Below are 23,598 nucleotides of genomic sequence, written 5' to 3' on the forward strand. Positions count from 1 at the left end.
TGACGTCTCTGAGACTGGAGCGAGACGGGTAATGGTCAGTGTTTACCACCACAAACTTCCCCATCACTATAGGACTGACTATAAGTAGCACAGAGTAACTGAGCAGACGAGGCAGCTTCAATTCCCCCCAATTCCACTGGGACAAATGGGGAGAACTGGGAGTGAGAGAACAAGACAGAGAAAGGGAGAGAGGGGCCACCGTGTTAGAACAACTGCACTTATGCTGAGCTGATTTTTACCCCCCCCCACCCTCCTCCTCCTTTTTTTTTTCTTCCCACCCTCCCTCCCCCCTCCAGCGGACACTGGTGCCAAACTGCCGGGTCGCGGTGGCGAGGGCGCATGTGGTGTATGTCTGCGTGCCTGCGTGTGTGTGTGTGTAGCTGTGTGTTGGGAATGAAGACGCAGAGCCAGGGCATACCTAGGGGCCATTAGTTCAGTCCTCGTCGGCGTCAGCAGAACACAGCATTAATTGGACACAGTAGCAGCGAGATCACAGCAGCCCCAACCAATTTGTGAACTGAGTAAATTGCTTGTCTTGTCATTCCTGGGCTCGCTTTTGCTGTGGAAGCTGTGTTTATAAGGGTAAAGGGGAGGGATAATGTCTAGCATATGAGCTGGAATAGGCGCAGACGCACAATTACAAACACTTCCGCAAGTACAGTATACTATTACAGAGTTATTAAAGTTGGAGCTCAAGACACATTTGTTCTTCTGATGTAATTTGCATCAGTTTATGCATCAGAGGAAAAACTTAATTCCTGTTGACAAAGAGATCCAAGACCCATGACAATAGAGCAAGACAATACCCAGTTCATAGGCGTATTAAGAGAAATTTATACTGTGGTTCAACATGGCATCCCATTCATTTATTGTTGTATTCTGTCATTTATTGCCAAAAAATGTTTTTCAGGCTTCCACAGACTTCCGAATTTTCGGGCCCATCGAGCAATTAGAGTCTATCTCGAGCCAACCTGGCTGAGTTCCTGCCATAGACTGTATATAAGAACTGGACGTAGTCACCGTGACGTCACCAACTGGTTTGTGGACTGCCGTTTGAAGCTTCGAGTTCAGCATTTTGGCCATTGCCATCTTGGTTTTCTGCAACCAGAAGTGACATGAGAGGTTGGAGCTAAGTACAACCGAACGCTGAATAAGACATTTTAAGGCGACCAAAATGTTACAATTAACTTTCATGAACAATGTTTACTGAGGTAATAAATCAAGTGAGAAGTAGGCTCAATTTCTCATAGACTTCTATACAATCAGACTTCTTTTAGCAGCCAGAGGAGTCGCCCCCTGCTGGCTATTAGAAAGAATGCAAGTTTAAGGCACTTCAACATTGGCTTCACTTTTCAGAACTGGAGGTTGCCGCCTGGTTCCTGCATGAATGACATAGAAAGAAGTTGATGATACAGCTCTTTGAGACTTTATCTTTTCTACACTATGCAAACAACTGCAAGTCATTTCAGAGTGTTGGTGACGATAAGAAAAATTTAGTTATTGTTTTACAGCTATTTCTTTGGTAATGTTTGTGCATCTTTTGTAGGGTGTCATGTAGCCTGCAAATTGGACCACTACGACAAAATTCCAACACAACCCAGATTGAGTACAATTTAAACCTGAACCACTCCCAGCTTAGATCTCAGCTATGAGGAACTAGTAAAAAGATCCATTACCGAAAAAACACACCAAGCAGCAGCACAGTGCAGCTGGCCACAATAATTACAATTTTATGCGTCCGGGAGGCGTGTTCATGTGTTTCAGGCGGGACGAATTTCTTTGTAACATAGGTGAACATGTCACAGGAGTCACAGGATCTGTTTAGTGATTGGCTAATTACTGATTGGCACTTTGTCGCTAAACGTTATCTCTGCATGGCCGCCACAGCTTTCTATAAGTATTGCATGGCAGCTCGCCGTAGGCAGCACTTTGCCGCTGCTCTGGTGTGATTTCGGCATAACGTGTAAGAGGACGCACAGGCACATGAGAATGCTGGTGATGCGATACACAGTCCTGCTAATGGTTTCACTCTATTCCACTGATACTGAGACAACTGGTGGCAGTAGTGTGTGAGGAAATGTAATAATGCACCAACCAAAGGCAGATAAGAAGAAGACTGCAAGCTAGCAAATATAAATGTAAACAATGCAAGTTTCCAAATATTAAAAAAATTGGTTTTGCAAATGCTGCATAAGGAAGGAAATGCATTAAACACGTTTGTCAGGTATCAATTATGCATTGAAAAAAATTCAACATTGCACCTTTAATTTCTCATGCCAAAAAGTTCACATGGGGGAAATTTAATTTTCATGAGGGAAATGAGATATTTCATATGTTCATGTACAAAAAACAGCAAACGTGCTTTGAATGCAATTGTGGGTTTTCTCATGCAACTTATTCTTTGCACAGTGCGTCACAAACACTGTATTTTGTTCCCAAGGACTCATTTTTCTGAGATCACTGAAGTAGCCGCAACACTGCTTGATGAAATGTGATGTTTCCTGAGTCCCAAAAACCCACAGAGCGCTGAAACGGTACCCATGTGAGCTCTGTACACATTTATATAATCTATGTATACTTTCAAAATGCCTGGCTGCAGCGCTGCAATGACCCCGCTTCTCGCTCTAAACAATGGCTGAAACAGAAGAGTGTTATCCACATTAAACTGAGTTTTCCATCATAAAAAGGCGAGTCTTTGTTTTCCATGGTTCCTGCGGTGAGCGCGGAGGCCTGGTCCTGTGAAGATGGATGAGTCAGTGCATTGATAGCAACTGGCATAGAAACACTGCAAGCTCTCTGGAGCTCTTCTATCCATCCGCCCGTCCATCCGTGCTTCCTCCCCGTCCGACCCACACACACTCATCAGGCATGCGGATGAGCACAAGAGCCTCCCACAAATCCTAATTTCCCTACACAGAGGAACTCTCTCCTCCCTCCGTCTTTCCTCCTCGGCTGCGGTAATCGCTGGTGTGTGTGTTCCTGATTCTCTGTCTCTGTGGCCGGGAAGGCTTCTTGGAGCTCTGCCTGGACATTTGTGATTCATCAGTGTGTTTGCTCTTTGTTCTTAATGGCGCTGGTGGAGAGGGTCCAGTAAGACGCTGATGACGCACTGCTGTGCTTTGGGCGTTCAACCCAAAACACAGCTACTAACCTCCCCAATCCACAACCCTCACCGCCGCCCCCCCAAAACTTAACTGGACCTCTGCTTCCTCGTGGCCTCCTCACACGCCACACCCTCTAACCCGCACAAACAAACAAACACTCAATCCCACATATCCGCTAACAAAAACCCTCAATGGGACCGAGCAAAAGGGAAGCACTATTTAATTTCACATTTCACAAGAACAAATCACAGTCCTGTTTCCCCTCAACTGGATTAGTCAATCTCCTCATCCCCTCTCCTCCTCCGTCATCACCACCTCTGGTTTTTGTGTAATTTTCCTTCATTACCTCTTCAGTTAGTAAATAAAGCCCAGAGTAGTTGGAGTCCATATGGAGCACCTTGGGATCTGTGTATGTGTGTGTTCCTGGGCACCACAATGAGTGTGTTATACAGTGGAGGGTCGTTTGGTCAGCATCAACACAGCACAGCGTGCATGTGTGGCATATTCCGCCATGCATGTCTGGTTGCAGCCGAGCGCAGGGCAGCTGACAGAAGTGTAGCAGAGAGGCTCACCGCCCATCAGTCATCATGAATCTACAGTCCAGCTCCAAGTGAGAGAGGGAGACGGGAGGAAGGTGTGGTATCAAGCTGACTCATGTTCATGTTGTTCACAAAATTAATAACTCAACTGTAACATCATGCTGTGTTGAAGAAGACTTGAAACTAGCAATTGAGACCATGAACTCATGTTTGCAATGTTTACTGAGGTAATAAATCAAGTGAGAAGTAGGGTCATTTTCTCATAGACTTCTATACAATCAGACTTCTTTTTGCAACCAGAGGAGTCGTCCCCTGCTGGCTGTTAGAAAGAATGCAAGTTTAAGGCACTTCTGAATTGGCTTCACTTTTCAGAACAGGAGGTTGCCCACTGGTCCAGCCACAACTGTGATTTAAAGCATAAAATTTAATAAAACCATCTACTCAGTAGGGCCTCCGGCAGACTAACTAAATACATTTTACATTGTTTTTGCAGTTAGTATACAAGCAATTAACAGGATATGATATGATATATGTGGACATCAAACTGTGACTTGCCACTGCTCATTAAACTACACCAAAAGAAAGAAAACTACACAAAAATAAAGAAAAATGTTTGTGAAGATGTAATATTTTTTTTGTTGTTTTCCAAGATTTTCTGTAGCTGTCTCACCACCACCACCCGCAATTTGTTTTAATTTGTTGCAGCTGTAAGTACTTCTATTTCCTTTGTGCAATTCATTGTGGGACAATAGTATACAACAACAGTACACTCAAAAAACATGTTCTATGGTGAGCATACCAACTTTTTGATTTTACTTTATATTGTACATTTTCCAGTATGAACATATACTCACAACCTGTTAGAATTAGCATGTCTGGAATCGGGACACAGACATTTAGGGAAGAAAAAAGCCCCAGGAGTAGGAGTCCCTTTCATTTTCTGCATACAACGTCTGCTTGGATTGGCATGAATCTGAATCATCAGTACAAATGATGAGCAACCGTGTAGGAAAACATCTGGTTCTTTGATTACAAACTTAAGGTAAAAAGATTTGTTCATAAAATAGTAAATATTGATGATGATAAGAATATAAGAGTCTCTGTAAGTGAATAAAAATAACTTTGAACTGGATATACTGTACCAAATATACAGTACACATTTTAGTGAGACTGTCTGGCACTATAGAAAAAAAGAGATGTTGAATTGAAGAATGGCTCAGGAGGCAGAAATACATGCAAAAAAAGGGGTGTTTTTACGAACCAAAAATCACAATGAAACAGAGGAGAAGGACAAAAGTCCCAGGAAAATTAACACAGAGAGGGAGAGCGTTTGTTCTGAATCCCTAGAACCTCAGACACGATGTGCTCTAACTGTCTTTTGTATTTAATATGTAGTACATGTGTACATATGTTTTCTGCCAATGTTCCAATATTGTCTTTTTGATTAGTGCTTTACCTTCCCCTTTATCAAATGGCATGTCCATTATATGCTTCATATTTCAACAGTCTCATGGCAGTTCGTGAAATAATCACAAAATGTAATCTGTGTGATTGGTGTACATAGACATGAGTTTCCCTTTTTTTTCCCGATGCTCAACAACATATTTTTTGAGTGTTTTTCTATGAATGTCCAGCAACGTGTGACGCATTTGTCAATTTCGGCTCCAGTCTTTTAAAAATAAAACTTATTTAGTTAGGTTTAGGAATAGATTGACTTGGTTAGGCTTAGGCAACAAACTACTTAGTTAGGCTTAGGAAAAGATCGTGGTTTGGGTTAAAATAACACCGGAAGTGGCGTAATTTAAGTACGGAAGTTACATGACAAATAATTCAAAGTTGTCTTGTGGTTTCACACGGGACACAAACACCAGGCTCCTAGGTGAAAGTCCGGCTTTATATACCCTTCCTGGCTCCAACCTAATTGGACTAAACCTCTGCATGGGGATTAGGTAAACCAGAGATGGAAATTCCCACTGAAATCTGATCCTATAATAGGACCATACTGTAGCAAACATTTGAATGCCAACAATATTTCAAGGTGAGCAACTAATAGCTCTTCACCTGGAAAGTAGACGAGATCAGGCGGCAGCAGCAGCAGCAGGGGGCGGAGACTAAAAGCTGCGGTCAAGTCGGACAGTTTCCAGCTGTTTCGTGCAGCCTTCACTGAATTTACAGGAAGTCACAGAAAAAGTTACATCCTGTTAGATTCGATCTGTAGGCCACTTGTAGTTTTCAGACCATGTTGGGATTTATTTACATTTGTTTTTAGAAACCCAAAATACAAGTATGCACCTGAAAATTAGCATTACATAGGTCCTCTTTAAACTTGTAGAATAAAATACAAAGAATTTCCATTTGTGGCGGCTTTTCTGTCCCAGGAAATTAGGTTTTGAATTGACAAAACACTTCCTATTCCATAATGTCTTTCTCCGAAACAAAGTATTTACTTGGCTGAGGCTCTTTAGGGGCCTCTTTCTCTCTCTGCCACCCCCATGTAGGTCTCTCTGTTTGGAGAAGGAAACTTGCGGATCATGTAACTCACTTCAAACCGATTTGGGTCAAGGTATGTGACAAGGAAATTGATTTTTCCTTGTTGTTTTTCTTTCAGAATGGGTCCTACACAGGACATTACATGGGCTGTGTGGCAGAACGGATGACCTTTTATGATTTTCCCTTAAAAAAGAATTAAGATTCCTCCAATAACACAGGACAGCTACAGTACGCTTCAGGAGCTTTGAGTCTCATATTCCGAACGGCACTAATGACCGAGCAGTATTTGCTGTCTAAGTGGGTTTGACATGATCCACTTGCATTTATTGTGGGAAAACATTTCTCTTAGGAAATGTTACCAGACAAAATAAAGAAGACATGTAATATGACTTGTCAGGAATTTATGAATGGAAAACATTGGCTTTTTGTCAGATATGCACATTTTTGGAATTTACAGAACCAGAAGAACTTCATTATAATGGATTAGACCATTGCACTTTATGAGGAATATGATTTGTGCTAGCATTTATATCAGTAACATTTCATTATTATAATTTCAATTTATTTCAATTAGTTTTGACACCTACAGAACACAAACATCATAACCACAGAGAGAACTGACCCCTGACAAAGTGTTTAATGTAGTACATGACATGACGTTCACTAATTTGTAACTAATAACTGCACCCAATAGAGTGCTACAGCAATGTGTCCTAAAACCCAGAAATGAGTTAGCATTTTAGCACTAAAATGCTTCGTGTGGAAGTCAATGGGTTTTTTGAATGGGTTTTTAAGTTAGATGCCTGAAATAAGGTCTGTGGTTAACACAAGCTGAAGAGATTTTAACGTTTTGTTCTATGATATAAAATACGTCATCCCTGGAGACTCTATTCATCTATGTAGTTTAATTCATAGTCATTCCGACCTCCGCCAATCACACCATGTAATTATCTTTCCACAGGTGACGCGGCCAATCCAACCACCCAGCATTTTGGAATAAACAACATTAGATTGCCTCCGGAGAGTACACCCGATTGTTAAAAGCAGACCATACAATGAAGGTTTTAAACATACCAATTGCTTGTCTCATCATTAATTACATGCAATTAGGGGTGCCGCTATAGCTCACCTGGTAGAGCGGGCATCCCACGTACCAAGGCTGAGTCCTTAACGCAGCGGCCCAGGGTTTGAATCTGACTTGTGGCCCTTTGCTGCATGTATACCCCTCTCTCTCTCCCCCTTCCATTACTATCTCTCTCTCCCACTATAAATAAATAAAGGCATTGAAAAGACTATAATCTTTAAAAATCATGTGCAATTATTTTCCTGTGCATTTATATCACCATGCTTTACTGTGCATGACATAGTATGTTATGCAAATGCTTCGCCAATAAGGAAGCTCTAAAGAAATGTAACAGAGACTGAGAGTACCTCCGTTACACTCCGTTTAATTCCCAGGGTGTTAAATACCGCGGTGACAGTAAACGATCTGAGAAAGTGCGCCGGGAGTGTGGTGACGTAGTTTAAAGAACGAAAAGACACACACTGGGCGGGCGGGAGGGGACGTGGATGGATCCAACAAACAAAGGCTTTCATCCAGGAGACCGCTGTTTGTGTCCCGTGTTCACAACGTACAGTGTCATTTTCACTGTAGAATCATAGTAGTTTTAAGCCCAACCATGTAGTTCTTTCCTAAACCTAACTGTAGTGGTTTTGTTGTAAAAAATAAAGTGACGCCAAGGGGCGTGACAAAGCGTCAGCATGTGACAAGTTGGAATGAGAACGTGTTGTACACCCTGTTTGGATGTTTACTAGAAAAATATACAAAGACAAGCAACACGGAAGTTTGAGTCATGTTTTGTTGTTTGCATTTTCAAGTGTACTGCACATTCATGCATGCACGCGCTTATGCGTGTGCTTATGCGCACACTTATGCGCTTGCACGTGCATGCGCTAATATGCACACACCATATGCGTTTTCATCAGGATGGATAACTTGGCTCACCTGTGGCTTTCTCCCCCATTAATCACAGGGCTATTCCCCTCATGACGCACTGACAGTTTGGGAATCCTGTAGAGAGTTTTCCTCAGAGGAAACGTATTGTTGTCTGGGACTACGGAAATTATGTTTCAACTTTAATTTTGAACCCGAACCATCTCTATCACATCATGTTGCTCGCCAAAGCCACAGGCTATTATAATTGAAATGTGGAGCTCAGAGGACATTTTGGCCAGAATGGAGATACCGGGTTAAAGACTGACAGGAACGGACGGTCCTGAGGGAGTTATAAGCGGAGCGAAAGATGGAAAGTGATTCACAATGTTTTGCCTACACGCATGTTGATGCTCAGAAGAGTGTAGAATAATTCATCAAAACGACAGGTTTGATGTGCATAAGCACGGGTGGCTCTGGTTCAACAGTCTGATGCTGGTTGCACAAAAGTTGTAACCAGCAGATCTGCTGTGCCAGTGCGGAATTGTGGCTTGATAGAGAGAGAGATTGCAACTGTGTTAGCTTTCTATATACTTCTTTCGTGCACACAAATTAATGAATGAGTGGCACAGAACATGATAGTAAACGTCAATTTAAGTATAATATTGTTATAATTTTTTCAATTGTGGCGAAAACCGGGACAATTTGTTAGTGACTGTTGAAAACTGGGACATTTGAATGTTTTACAGATTTGTCGGGACTCGGGACATCCAGTTTGAAACCGGGACAGTCCCGGACATTTGTACATGTATCGCTCTTACTACAATCCCATACACGCCGTTTAAGCCCTGCCGTGCCAAGCTAGCCTTGCTAATCTATGACTGGACAATCACTGTTCAGTGGAAGGATTTAGAGAACGGTCAATTGTCAGTGAACAAAGGTCCAACAACATAATTTGAGGTCTATTGTAATCACTGTGTACCTTTCCGTGTGAACTCTTCTCGTTTCAAAAAGTTAAAGTTCAAACAACCACAGTTCAAGTCCATTACACGCCATCCAGCTCCGTGAGAAGCCTCGGGCAGCGCCGCGCTCATCCCCATCCCTGGCAACGACACACCTTTGTCTGGTAATTGAATGCGAGACAATAGGCAGGGTTATTATCTAAATTTTACTCTCCCTCCGCCAGACATACACACACACACTCCCTTCTCACTGCAAACCTCACAGAAGTCCCTTAGTCATAATTGTCCTCTGCCAACAGAGCGGGGGATTTTTTCCATCTCTGTCTCACAAAGGCGTCCCGTCACTCAGGTTTGCCACTTATCAAATCAAACATGGCACATAAAATGGGCGTCTTTGTCAGCGGGGCTATGTGTGTGGGAGAGGAGGGGAGGGTAATAGAGGGTTATTCATGTCGCTGTAGGGTGAGGAGGGTCTTTCTACCACTACAGTAGACTAACAAACCGTAATCACAACAACAAGGGTGATTTACCATACTTATGTGTGTGGTTTCTTGACATAGTGCTGTCGAGACTGTCACTGATGGTATCCGCTTTTGACTGACTGGCTAATGCACCGCAAAAATCTTAACCATCCATATTAGCTTTTAGTGTGGAGGGAAAAAAGCAAGTGAATTACCAAAAAAAGACAAAGAAGGGGAAAGTGAGGCTCCCACTGATGACCTTTCTGAACCGCGCAATGTGGAAAAGCTCAGGGGGAGGAAAAAACTCCAACGTACTGTAAATCTAGTTTAAGGGGCCCCTCTCTCTCTCTTACATGCAGGCCCCTGTCCTGGCAGCGTTGGAAAATGTCAGGCCGTGGACTGGCAGGGGATGAAGGGCTGTGGGCGGAGGAGGGGTCAGGGGGGGGGGTTGAGGCAGGGGCGGAAGAACGACGTTTCTGAGGTTTTCAGGCACCATATTTGTCCAACATTTCTACCCATTTCGAACAAGTTCAGTCACAGTTCATGAAACAGAGCACCTCCATTTACCGGCCTCCTTTGACAAGCCCGTGCTTTATGCTCAGGCTCTTACGCACACCCATACAGGCTGGCGGAGAGTGTGTATACATAAGATGAATTCACAAAATAAATCTTCCTTAGATTGTTTCAGCCCTGTTGAGATGGGAAAATCAGATCCCACATTTCTGTCAGAGGTTGGTTGACTAAAAGAGATTTATCAGGTAAGTTCAAATGAATGCTGATGTTGCTCCGTGTCAGCTACCGCCAAGTGGCCAAAATGTCAATTAATGCAGCTTTAACATGTCTTCTTCTCTTTATCCCCTTCTTTGTTATTAGTACAGATTTAGTGACAAATAAAAAAAAATTAACCCGATCTCATTGAAGGCGTATAAATAGTTTGACATTTTAAGGACATTCCAAGAGTCATTTATACGCCGCGGGCTAAACGTTGTGAAACAACTTTTCGCATGTCACTTAATACCATTTTGTTAACGTGAAATGGTCACGGCTATGTTTTGGCAACAAAACTACAGTAACATCCACAGTTAGGTTTATGCTGGGTACACACTACATGCGAATCAAGCCAATATTGGGCCCGATTCCCCCCTCCTGACAATCATCAGCAAAGCCCCGATTTTTTGATTGTTCTAAAAGTTATCCTTCCAGATATTCCTGTGGTGTGAGGTATGTTAAGAGTGTTTCTTACATACCCGATCGGCTCGGAAGTCCAGGCCGCACCAGTTACAAATCATAAATATTAAACATGTTTAGTATTTACGATCGGATATCCTGTTGTGTGTGGGGAACGTGACAGCCGATGACGCAGTCACGTGGGAAAGAACGAAAGCCAATTGACAACCAAGCTGACTGAAGCGGAAGGACAACCACCGCCGCCATGGCGGCCGCAGCTAATGCATGAGCAAATGCATGCGCTAATGCAAAACGTGAAGCATATAGTGGTAGTAACACGGACCTCAGAAACGGAGGACCAACTTGTTGATTTGTGGCAACAACACAAATGTTTATTTAACGTGTCTCCATGACTTCATCCATCCATCCTCCATGAATTTTCAGTACAAAGTAAAACCTAACTCACTACTTCTTCCTGCCTGTCGTCCGCCATGTTTGTGTACAGTAAAGACACGTTTGATCGCGAGAGATTTTGCGAGATTTCTGTTCTTTTTTGTAGTCGTGACTCTTGTTGTTCATGAATGTGTTAGTGTGTGGTGTGCTGTTTTGGCCAAATTGTTCCTCACCACACACTATAGGAACAAAACTGTTAAGTTAACATAACATGTTGTTATGTGTGGGAAGTCTCACATTTTCAACATTGTTAAGATTTCAAAATTGTTTTTAGTGTGGGCCAGCCTTTAGGCAACAAAACCACTTAGTTAGGTTTAGGAAAAAAAAACATGGTTGGGCTTAAAATAAATACATACTAAGTAAAATACGTACGTAAACAACATAACACAGGTACGGAAAACACGTCACTAACGTAACTTCAAAATAACTCTTGGGACACACAATTTGGGACACCAACACCGGTCTGTTTGATGAAAGTCCTGTTAGTTTGACCCTCTCCCACCCGCCTGCCGTGAGCAGTCTCTCTCACTTTTTATTCTACTTCACTAGCTCTGAGCGTAGCAGTACAGACTACATGGCGTACACATGACATTGGCGTTGTTATTGTATGTGAAAATGACTCACAAATGATGTGTCATTCATACGCCATTTGGTGAGACCGGGCTGCTGGTTTTACCTCAGAATACAGAATATGTATTGTGCATGTGCAGTAATAAAGCCGCAGTCTTGCAGATACCCACGTTTCTCATCTTAATTGATAAATTCTGCTGATTTATGCCTTTAATTAAAGCTTGGCCATCGGCACAGAGGTTAGTCCAGTGTGTGTCAATGTGGCGCTGCAGCCCACGATCCATCAGGAGGGTTCGGTCGCTCCAGGAGGGGGCAGACATCATGAGAGAGACAGAAGGACCAGAGGTAGGTAAGGAGACAGAGAGAGGTAGACACAGACATAGTAGCAGAGAGGAGAGCGAGAGGGGGGGCACTGCCTGGGTTTATGACCAGGGCGGGTAAAGGGGAGCAGAGGTGGGCGGGGGGAGAGACATGGATCAGAGGCACTGACGCCTTCAGACAACAATGGACTGTTTCCCCTGTAATCCTGTGATTCATCGGGCTCAATGGAAGACACTTGATAGCAGATGATAATGAAACTTCAACCCCAGACAGCCTGGCTGCCAGGGGCTTTTCCTCACCAGGCCAACAGCTACTTAATGCACGCCGTCTGACCGGACTCTTCGCCTCTCGTTCGCAATCACTAACGCGGGGCGGTTCTGCCCGGTGATGAGCTCACTCAGTCCCTAGGGGAGTCATTTTTATATCTACTGGTATCACCTCATTTCAGACGTGAAGGTGTGTTTGACTCAACGTGTGTCATGTTTACTACCTGCTTTAGGCTCTGGGGACTCTTTCGGTCGGGTTTGGGTCAATTTAAGGCTGTTGTAAAAGTAATGTCAAGCCTAAATACAGAGATGTAACTCAGCAAATAAAACTTTCAGACCATGGTGCAGAGCAGCAAACCACTGTGACCCTGTGAGAATGCATCTGTCTGAAGAAGAGAACTGGAGTTATTGCAACATTACTAAAGCACGCAAACAGATATAATGTCGTGCAGGTTTTGGGTTTCATATTTGGCAGTGCCAGTTGGGTAGATTCTAAGGCTGTCACTTTTTATTTGAAATTCAAACTAACCTTCAAACGTGAGAAAAAATGATTACTGTTAGCGCATGTACTCACACTGGGGGTGTTCATAAAATTCACTCTTCATCTGACCCATAGCATGACCTCCGTAAATTAGGCTATTGTAGTTTTCTTTGCTAATGCAAAATTACAGTAGGGCTGAGCATTGTTTAAAAAATGACAATACCAGTACCCTTAAAGTGATACTGATACCAATAGAGTACTTCATTTGATAACATTTTATGCCTCTGCGCTGGAGATAGCTGTGGCCAGAGGCGTTGTTTTTGGGTTGTCCATCTGTCCGTTTGTGAACGTGATATCTCAGGATCGCCTGGATGGATTTTTTTTCAAATTTGGCAAAAACGTCCACTTAGACACAAGGATGACCTGATTCGATTGTGGTGGTCAAGTGCACTGCGACTTCACGTCCCTCCCATTCTTGTCAACGCGTTATCTCAGGATGCCTTGAGGAAATTTCTTCAAATATGGTACAAACCTCCACTTGGACTTGAGGATGAACTGTTTAGATTTTGGTGGTCAAAGGTCAAGGTCATTGTGACCTCAAAAACACATTTTCGGCCATAACTCAAGAATTCATATGCCAATCATGACAATTTCACACAAATGTCTAATAGAATAAAAGAATTCCTCATAAGTTCATATTTCATTTTTTAAACAAATGACAGCCCTAGGTTCTGAAAGTCATGGTTCCAGGATTGAGTTTCATTCTGGGATGAAGTAATGAAGGTGTTTTGCAGACATTTACATTTTCATAGTGTTGTAAACTTCAAATTTACCACCGGCTGTAACACTTTGCGAAAACCTGTGGGCGCCAACACATATATGACATACTGATTTATGCCATATTTCCTCATGGCAGCTTTCATGCTTGGCCTCGTGTAAACCCATAAAGTTGCTTTTAACACAAAATAAATGTCAGCCAAATTATGGAAACAACGACAGCCCCAGGTAGTTAACACAATAAGAAGGCTTGCTGCTGTTTAGTCATCAGTTCTTTAACATCAGCGGGGGGGGGGGGGGAAGAAGGGAGCGCAGCGAGGGGTCGGCTCCCCCCCGGCGTTGTGTGTGGCGGCATTAATGCCGAGGGAGTCGTCCAAGTTTCGCTACATTCTGCACAAGGGAGACGGGAGGGTTTTGCCAGAGCCTTTTCACATTGAGAGAGCGTTCCAGTCCAATGAAAGTAATATGTTGTAGGCGGTGAAGGGAGGGAGGGGGGGAAATATAAATCCACTGTTGTTTTACCTCCTTCAGGGAAAATCCATTGTTTTCCTCTGGTGCCTGGCTGGATGGTGAAACTGACACACACACACACACGCAAGCAGAAACACCCACATACAAAGTCATGCTAAATATATATAGATGCAGACACAAGTTCATACAAGTCTGTTCTGAAATGCTTAAACACATACTGCACATGCTCCGCAGCACACACAAATACACACACACACAGAGCTAAAGTGCAGAGTGTGGTGCGGTGATGAGAGGTTTGGCTGAAGTTTCACAGAGACTCTGGTTAAATCTGGTTTATCCCTGAAGCACAAACCCTCCTCTAAATGTCTCAGCAGCCTTGTCATCAGACTCTCTGAACGCTACGCTGTAATAAGTCCTACGGGCGTCCCTCCCTTCCATCCGATGTGCCGCCACCACTACCACCGCTCCCAGTTCAATACACACTGATGGTGGTACTGGTGAAAAGCTGGGGTGTGAGTGCGTGTGTGAGCATGTGTGTGTCGAAACCTCCACATCATCAGACTTCCACACCCTATTCCCTGACTCTCTGATGATGCCTCTCTCAGCTCCTAACCAGTAATTATGTTCAGTTCTTCACTCTTTTATTATGAATGGAAAGGAAGTCGGCTGAATGAACAATGACCCTATACAGTAGTTCATACAATTCTATTCATGAAATAGCACATACATCAACAGGAGACTTAAGAGTAATATGTTTTATATTGTAAGAGAATTTGAGAGTTTCCATTTTCCAAAGATACTGGACTAAAAAGTGACTTTTGGACTGTCCCCCTTCATCTTTAGTGTGCTTCATAAATCCAACTCATTATTACCATTCTCTTTGTACATTTTACATATTGTACACTCAGTTAACATTTTTAGAAAAATACTAGACTTCTGGCTTTAAAAAATCTAGCTTGTGACGGGAGACTTTGGCCAATCAAAAGTCATTTTAGAGAGAGAGAGCGTTCCTATTGGCTGTTCATTCAACAGAGGCAGCTGTCAATCACTTGCAAACGCCGATCAAATGGTCAAACTAGGCAGCGCTGATCAAATATGAATCAATATTCTGTTACTGTAATGACGATTTCTCGCCTCAAATGTTTTCAGAAACATCTTGTAGTGTACTGTTTAGCTGTAAAATGGAAAAGTTTGCTCCGGCTGGTGGGCGGTGTTTGGTATTTCCTCAACTGACCTCAACATGGCTGCTGGGTCGCAAACTTTCTTATTTTACAGCTAAACAGTACACTACAAGATGTTTCTGAAAACATTTTACACAATAAATAGGCATTACAGTAACAGAATATTAATTCATATTTGATCAGCGCTGCCTAGTTTGACCATTTGATCGGAGTTGGCGAGTGATTGACAGCTGCTCAGAGACGGCAAGGCTCCAGCTCGGCACTGATTGGTTGTTTTCCTCTGGTCTGTGAAATCTTGCAGTTGCCATTAGGAGCACCAGAGGAGACAAAGGAACATGATTTTTTTCAGATGATCTGTCTCGTGCTCTACTGTCAGGATGTAGTGACCATTTTAAAAAAATAACTTTTTTTAATCACATTTGCTCCAATTCTACTTACTGCTGCTTTAAAATAGAAAATAACACATTATGATGAAATCGGTTTCTGTGCCTTTCATAAGACTAACAAAAGAATTGCAGCCTACATTTCTGTATTATTATTGCACTTAGCCTGAAAATTATATAGTTTAACTGGCAGGATAAAGCTTTATTTACATCTCTAACACACAAAAGTTTTAAAAATTATAGTGTCTTTTGATTGGAAAAATAAAATAACATAGCATTGTCAGCTGTAAATCAAAATATAAATTTAAAGTTAGAATTTCATGAACTCCAATTTTGATACCATTTATGGTCTGTGCTTTTTTCTGCAACAGCCATTCAATGTTTTTACATTCTGTAATTACAGTATCTCTCTATATAGCAGTTTGTGTTGTTAGTGTCGGGATCCGCCATTCCCATGCAGGATTATAATTGCTTTCACACGCACAAAGGGGATTCACAGGGAATGATGCATGCACATAATCCAGCATTACTGTGTGCAATTTTATTTAATTGTATTTGTTTCAAAAACATGCAAAAGGAGAGTTAGCTTTTTTTAAATTATTTCTGAGGAGTGTCTGCAGAACCTCCTGAGAGACAAAACTTGGTATTAAAAAACCTATAATTTAGAAAAGCATGGGAAACAAGTAGTCCCCTATCCCCAGAAGAAAAAGAAATTCCGCCCTCCGACACACCCTTTAATTTTACATCTGACAGAGAACAGATTTTGTATGTACGCATAAACAAAGTCAAGATGTGCTCAATGCCATTTTAGAGCTTCATGTTTCATGAAATATTCCAAAAAATTCATGAAAAGCAAAGTGTATAATGTTTCAACTTAAGTGCCATGAAAATATTCTCAGCCATGAAATCAGAAATTGTCGAACTGTGTGTGCACACCACTACCTGATCCTCTGCCTAAACCGTGGCTGACTGTGACCCTCTGACGCAAACTTACCCAGTCACATTGGAGGATAATCTGCTTTTAAGATCCAGAGTTACTGCCCAACTCTCAGTGCAATACTGCTCTTATAACAAGGTTTGCCATTTAAAATGAACCCTCCGGAGAAGGGGGCCCCAGCACTGATGGTTGAGGAGGACAAGGGCTTTCAACAACGTTACGCTTCCAACAGTCATCAGTGATTTAACAGATGCAAACATTTTGAATGAGGTTAATATTAAGCCCTAAATTGAGGGGAGATCCTGACAAGATTTAGTGATGCCACCGGGTTTCACAAGCATGTAAAATTGCCTGGTTAAGCAAAGTCTGACACGTCAAGCGTTGGAGGATGCCTGGTTTCCCTGTGCTCACCGATCCGCCCTGTGGCTTTTAATGCAACTTGCCTGGTGTGCTCTGATAGAGCCATGTCAGGGGATGTTGGGTGACAGAGGTTAAAACCGCGGCATGTTTACTCATTCTGGGGCCAAATCTCCTCTTCCTTGGGATAAGACTGGAGCGGGGAAGCCTGCCAGGAGCTGCGGCTCCTCCGTACAGACTTCATTCCAGTCAGAACTGGAGACGAGACAACCAATTATTTTTATTCTGGGTGATTTGGGTTTCTTGGGGTTAGAATAGAGGAGGGGGAGGAGTTAGTTGGATCAGCTAAATATAAATCCATGAATGTATGCGTTCTTTCTTTCTCTGTTTCTTATTCACTATCTCTTCTAATGTCTTCTGGTTGTTTATTCGTATAGTCTGCAATACCAGCACTAAAGGAATGCAACAGTTAAAGCAGCAGTAGGTAGAATGGAGCCGATATGATTAAAAAAAGTATTTTTTTATAAAACGACACCTCTGTGTCCTCCAGTGCTCCTAATGGCATCTGCAAGATTTCACAGACCGGAGGAAAACAACCAATCAGAGCCGAGCTGGAGCCTTGCCGTCTCTGAGCAGCTGTCAATCACCCGCAGACTCCGATCAAACGGTCAAACTTGGCAGCGCTGATCAAATATGAATTAATATTCTGCTAATATTTTTGCCCGATGACGCCAAACATATTCTGCCTACTGCTGCTTTAAATCACATAAACATCTTTGCCTTTTAAGCCTAAGAACTCAGAACTAACTGCATGTGCTCTTCTTTATCCCTGAGATGCCCGAGGTGTTCGTCTGAGAGCGTTTTGCTGACTGCAGTCTTGTCCAGGGACAAATCAGGATGTCCCTGGGAGAGGCCAGAACAGCCTCAAGGCAAGGAGGGATAGACAGAGGGAGGAAGAGAGGGCTGAAAGAGAGGTGTGTTTACGGTTAGTTTTGCGGTCAGCCCGTCAGTAAACAGGAAAAGGGGCCAAGACATTCATTAAAGCTACGGTTCAGTCCCGTCCGGGGGACTTCCTGCACTCGGTTAGCCAAAAAGCAGAGCGAGACGACGTTTCAGGAAGGGAGGGATGGAATGAGCGTGGCACTGCCAGCTGTCCACCAGCACCACCACCAGAATTGACCCGCTTGGTGCCGTGTTAGTCCCCACCCCCCTGTCACTCCCTGACCCAGGCTGGGTGCCACTGCCAAGTTTCCACCAATGGCCTCCAGCTGGCACTTAAGAGACGCATTCGTTTTCCTCATTCATTCACGTATAAATGCAGTTAAGAAAACATCAGTAAGGGTGGCCAATGCTGACATATAAATGAATGAATTTTAAAAATCTGAAACGCTCGCCGTAAAATGTCAAGAGACGTCTTTCTAGACGCTATGTAAATGACCCCGTGCTCATGAATCCCGACAGTCGACGCATGATGCAATGGCTAAAGTGGTGCCTTCATTTTTCCATACCTACTGGAAGGTGACAAGCTGGGGGCCCGTGGAGCAGAGCATGGAGCTGGATATAATATCAGTTTGCTACAGTACTATGGGTTTACATCCAAGTGTGTTCACTATGGAAATGGCTATAAAATATCTCTAATATAGCATAGGACGGTGTAGACGTTTTTGACTCGAGGAAAAAGTCTGTAACATGTAGTTACATAGTGTAAAGTCTCCGTCCATTATTCATATGCATTTACCCAACATAGTCTACACTTACATGCTTCATGCATCTTGTTGCACAGCCTTGACAGATATTGCATATAAAAAAAAAGTATAACCACATTAAAGATCAATCTAATAGTTCAAACTAACTTGGTTTGAGAGGCCCTCCAATTGAAGTATTGTAAATGCATCCATCTCTCCAAGACGCATATGTAATCTTTGGTACTCTACTGTAACTACATCAGTAAGTGGTCTGTGGAAGGAGCTACTGGTCTTGCCCCTGTGATCTTTCTCCCTGTCACATTAAAGCAACAGGGAAAAAAGCAACTTCAACACTTGATATCTCTGTATTTGTCACTAATACCTGATCAGTGCGACCAAGATCTGTCAACCTTATCAGCAGTCAAGAACGTCGATATTGGACAAATCTGCAAAACCCTACATTAATTTTAGTTTACATGCAACTGAAAAACGTATAGATTCTTATGTTCTTGCAACTCGTTCTCACTCTCAACTCGTCAAATACAGTAACTTGGTCAGTGACCCTACGCTGCAAACGGTCAATTTCGGACATGTCAGGAACAGCGAGTCAGGCGTCGTTACATACATAGTGTCTTTTCAAAATAAACTTCAATGTTTACAGGAAACATACAGTTTCCGCCCGTTTCTTGCATAAAGTCTCTTTTCAAAATTAACTTCCAATGTAGGTGTACTTCGTTTTTTAAGTTTACTTACGCAACAACACTACTTGGTTAGGGTTAGGCAAAAAAAAATACTTGATTAGGCTTAGAAAAAAATCTTGATTTGTTTTAAAATAAGTACGTTTGTTGCGTAAAATAAGTAATCCCATTATGCACCTACCGTTAAGTAGGCTACGTAAAATAGGTAAGCGTATTACATAATGGGCGTTAAGTAGGCTACGTAAAATAAGTAAGCGCATTACGTAACTGCTGTTAAGTAGGCTACGTAAAATAAGTAAGCGAAATACGTAACTGGCGGTGTGTCGGTATCAGACGCCGAGGGGCACTGACCAATCGTCGGTATCTGACGAGTTGGGAGTGAGAACGGGTTAGTTCTTTTCATGATGCCCAGTAATACGGTGAGTTCAGGTCAAAGCTATTATACTGATTTATTTCTTCTATAAAATCGGTAAATGTCAAAACAACAGAGGAAACAACAGAAGAAATACACATGGTAGCTTCAGACTTTGTGCATACAGCATGTGCTTGGCGACACCCTGTGCACAGTATACATGGTGTGGACGTGCACGTAATTGTGCCTGCAGTTGTGAGTTTGATGCGTGCAAAGAAGTCTGAAAGTAGCAGCTATGCTTATCGGGTTTTGGGGGGAGGGGGAATCTGGAGATAAAGGCTGTCTGGAGCGGGTGTTACTGAGCTTCAACAGACCGACAGTAGCAGCCAGCATCCTGCTTCCCCTTGTCTTCCCTCCACCTCCACCTCCTCTTCAAGCTCCTTCATCTCTCCTGCCCAGCACTCCACACTCCTTCTGCTTCTCTATCTCTTCCACCTTCCGCATCTATCTTCCTTCTTTTGCCTCTCTATTTCTACCCTATCTACCACTCGGCTCTTTATCTCTGCCTTTCAGCCTCTAACTTTGTGCCTCCCACCGTACATACCGGAATCCTAACTCTGGCCTCAACCATGGGACCCTGGCAGCCAGATTTATGCATATGCCTAAACTGTTGTTTTGCTATTGTTGTTTATGACACATTATAATCACAGTGCTCAGACAGTTGTATGGAAGTTCCTTCCTTTCTTTCCCGTTCTCCAGCTCATCATTCACTCCCACCTCCAAATTAGCGCTTAAGCCCCAGACATGACAGATGGGGTATTATGAGTGGGAACAATACCAAAGGAAGGGTTTGCATGGATATGTCATTTGAAGAAAAAAGATCTCTTGGTGGGAAGACCATATCCTGGAAGTCCATTTCGGGCCCAGAACGCAGTGCCTACCGAAACAGCTGCTGTGGCTTCTGAACCAAAAGAATGATGAAATTTAAGCGGGAGAGAGAGAGGGGGAGAGAATCTTCCAAAAGCATCGCCTCATCTCGACAGAACTACGAGGCCTGACGTCTGCAACAATGCCAAGAGGAGATGATAGGCCGCAGTAAAACCAGTCTGAAGCGTCTAATTTAGGAGCCCTGGATGGCTCACAAAATACCGAGAGGGAAAAAGAGAATAGCTCCCCGGCCCGACATGGAAACTGTCTGGGGGGAGTCGGAGCCAGTTAAAACAAACATGAAAATAATTGACGCTGTGAGACAGCTATGATTGGTGTTTGCGACTGTGAAAGTGTTTGAGTGGCACCGCGGCCGGCCGTCATATCTGCCTGTCAGTAATGACGCTGGAGTGTCTGCTGAGTCGGTGTTATCGGGAGGTCTCCAGTCTCTCCATGTGCTAAAAGCCGTTAACCCGCCAAGCCAATTAGCTGAACCCCGTTTGAGGACTGGGAGGATGTCTCCACGGCCCCGTGTGATGCTTTCCACTTCCTGTTTGCACTCTCTGGCTTTCCTCCGCTCGCCTCGCTCGGGGACATCTGGGGAACACATTCAAAGTAGCCTTGCTGCCACCAAGTTAACCACACAGTAAGTAGGAACACACAGCAGAGGCAGAAGAAGAAGAAGCCCAGTCTCTTCTTGTGCTCCCTGCAGTGTTCAAGGCTATTATCCCAGTGACTGCTGACCTGTGGTCCCGGCTGACAGAGAGGTCACAGAGGAGAGTGATAGGAAGGGAGATGAGGCAGAAAAGTGGCAGGCCAGGTCAAACCGTGGGGACCAGAGGCCCCGGGGATGGAAAGAAAGCTCTTAACAAGACTGCCAGAGGGGGTGAGGGTGGGGTTCCTAATAAGACTGGCTGCAGGGACGGGTCAGCTCCCAAAGGACGTGACACTAAAAATGAGGGTTCAACTGGTTCTTTGAAACAGCTAAAACTGGGCCCAGTTATAGAAATCACAAACAACGTGCATACTTATGTGGAGTCCTTATTAATTTAAATGATGCAGCATAATCAACTCAGGCTCAGGGCTTCCAATATAACCAATGTGACATTTTACAATCCCACAAGGAATCTTTGTTCTTGTAGAATTAAGTCAAATTCACCCAGTCAAAGTATTCTTCAAACCCCTGCAACTTTTGAGAACTGGATGGAGGAATGCTCGCCAATTTCACCACTCACTGCTGTTTTCCACATAAAAATAATTCAATTCAGAGCTAAATTGGTGGGAAAGACTTTGTTTCCCTGAGCTGTCTTCTTCAAACAGCGCATGCCCCCGAGACATTATACAAGTAACCAAAACTGAAGCATTTCTAATCTTATGCCTAGCAGGATGTTGGCAGAACTACAAAGCATGAAAGGAAGCACAAAGCTACCTTATATACTCAATTCAGGGAAAAATAGAGTTAAAGAAGCAACTTCCTGGCTAACTGTTATGCTAATGGCTATCAACAGAAATGCAGAAAAACATTGGATTTCTTACTGAGCAAAATGGGCAACTGCCTCGGAGGCCCGAGGGCTCCAAGTTTATCGTGTGGTATTTAGTTTGTGGTAATTTAATGAATTGCAAAGTTGTTTGTTAATATTGTATGCACCAGTAAAACTTAAATGACCACCTGCAATCTTGTGTTTGCATACTTATCATCTTACTGCAGTGATGTAAAAGTGTACTCCAGAAGTTGTTAGTACCACAGATGATGTAAAAAAACTAAAAACAGAGGGCATCCATAGGGGCCCACAGCATAATTTTGCACCAGAGCCCCCTAGTGGGTTGAACCGGCCCTGCTGTAACGTATTACATGTTATAAATACATATTGGAAGTTTGTTGTTGTGCATATTTTAAAGATACAGTGCGTAGGATTTGGCGGCATCTAGTGGTGTGGTTGCAGATTGCAACCAACAGAATACACCTCCGCTCACGCCTTCCTTAACAAGACTCCCTATCTAGCGAGAGCCTCTCCCATTTTTACGTTACCTGAAGGCCACCATAGTTGTCTGACGCGCTTGTGAAACTATGGTTACCTGAACCAATGAGTGTAAAAGCATGGTAAAGCCGTCCACAGCCGCTGTCAACAGAAGTCAGACAGCGGCTGGCAGTACCACAGTTTTGCACTCCGCGGCTCACGTTACCGCAGTTTCACGAGCATGTCGGAGAACTATGGTGGCCTTCAGGTAAAGTGAAGATGTGAGAGGCTCTCTCTGGAGCCAGTGTTTGGTTTGTTCATTCTGGGCTACTGTAGAAACATGGCTGTGCAACATGGTGGACTCCATGAAGAGGACCAGCTCCCTATGTCGATACGAAGAACTCATTCTACGTTAACAAAAACGCAATTCTTAGTTTCAGGTGATTATACGTTGATCCTTTAATATTACTGCAATTTGTCATAAGATACAAAATTGGCCACAAATTGTAACATTAGTTTTGGAAAACTCAAATACTTGTTCTGGGCAAAATAATCACAAAAATACAGGATTCATGAGATCCTGGACGGACTGATTTTAAATCGTACAGTAATAACCAAACAATTACATAATGTCTATCATATCATACAACTAAGATAATCTTAACCCATAGATTTAGAATGGGACAAAGATCATCTTAGCCTTAAGATGTTTTGGGGAAAAGGCCCTGATTGGCTGTTACGTTATCTCAGTAAAAAGCCAATATGTAATGGTCATACCCTAATACAAAAACACACCTTGTATCAGATAAGACTTTGCACAACACTGAGCGTAATTTTAGGAATCCTCAGCTTTGGACATGACATCAATGCAATCATACAATAACGTCAGCTCAGCCTTTTAGTATCCAGCAGATAGTACCATGTGCAGATAGCTGCAAATAGACATGGGAGGCACATTCCTTCCTTGTGTTTTTAATATGATAATTGAGAGTCTAATTGCAGCTCGGTGCCGGAGAGCACTGGCCTGCTTCTATTTACTCTTCGTGTATCTAATCAGCTTCCTGCGAGCCTGGCCTATCTGAGGGCTGTCGCTGAACAACGGGCTGGTTAACCATTGGCTCCGTG

Source organism: Sebastes fasciatus, chromosome 21, assembly GCF_043250625.1.
Source record: "Sebastes fasciatus isolate fSebFas1 chromosome 21, fSebFas1.pri, whole genome shotgun sequence".
Lineage (NCBI taxonomy): Eukaryota > Metazoa > Chordata > Actinopteri > Perciformes > Sebastidae > Sebastes > Sebastes fasciatus.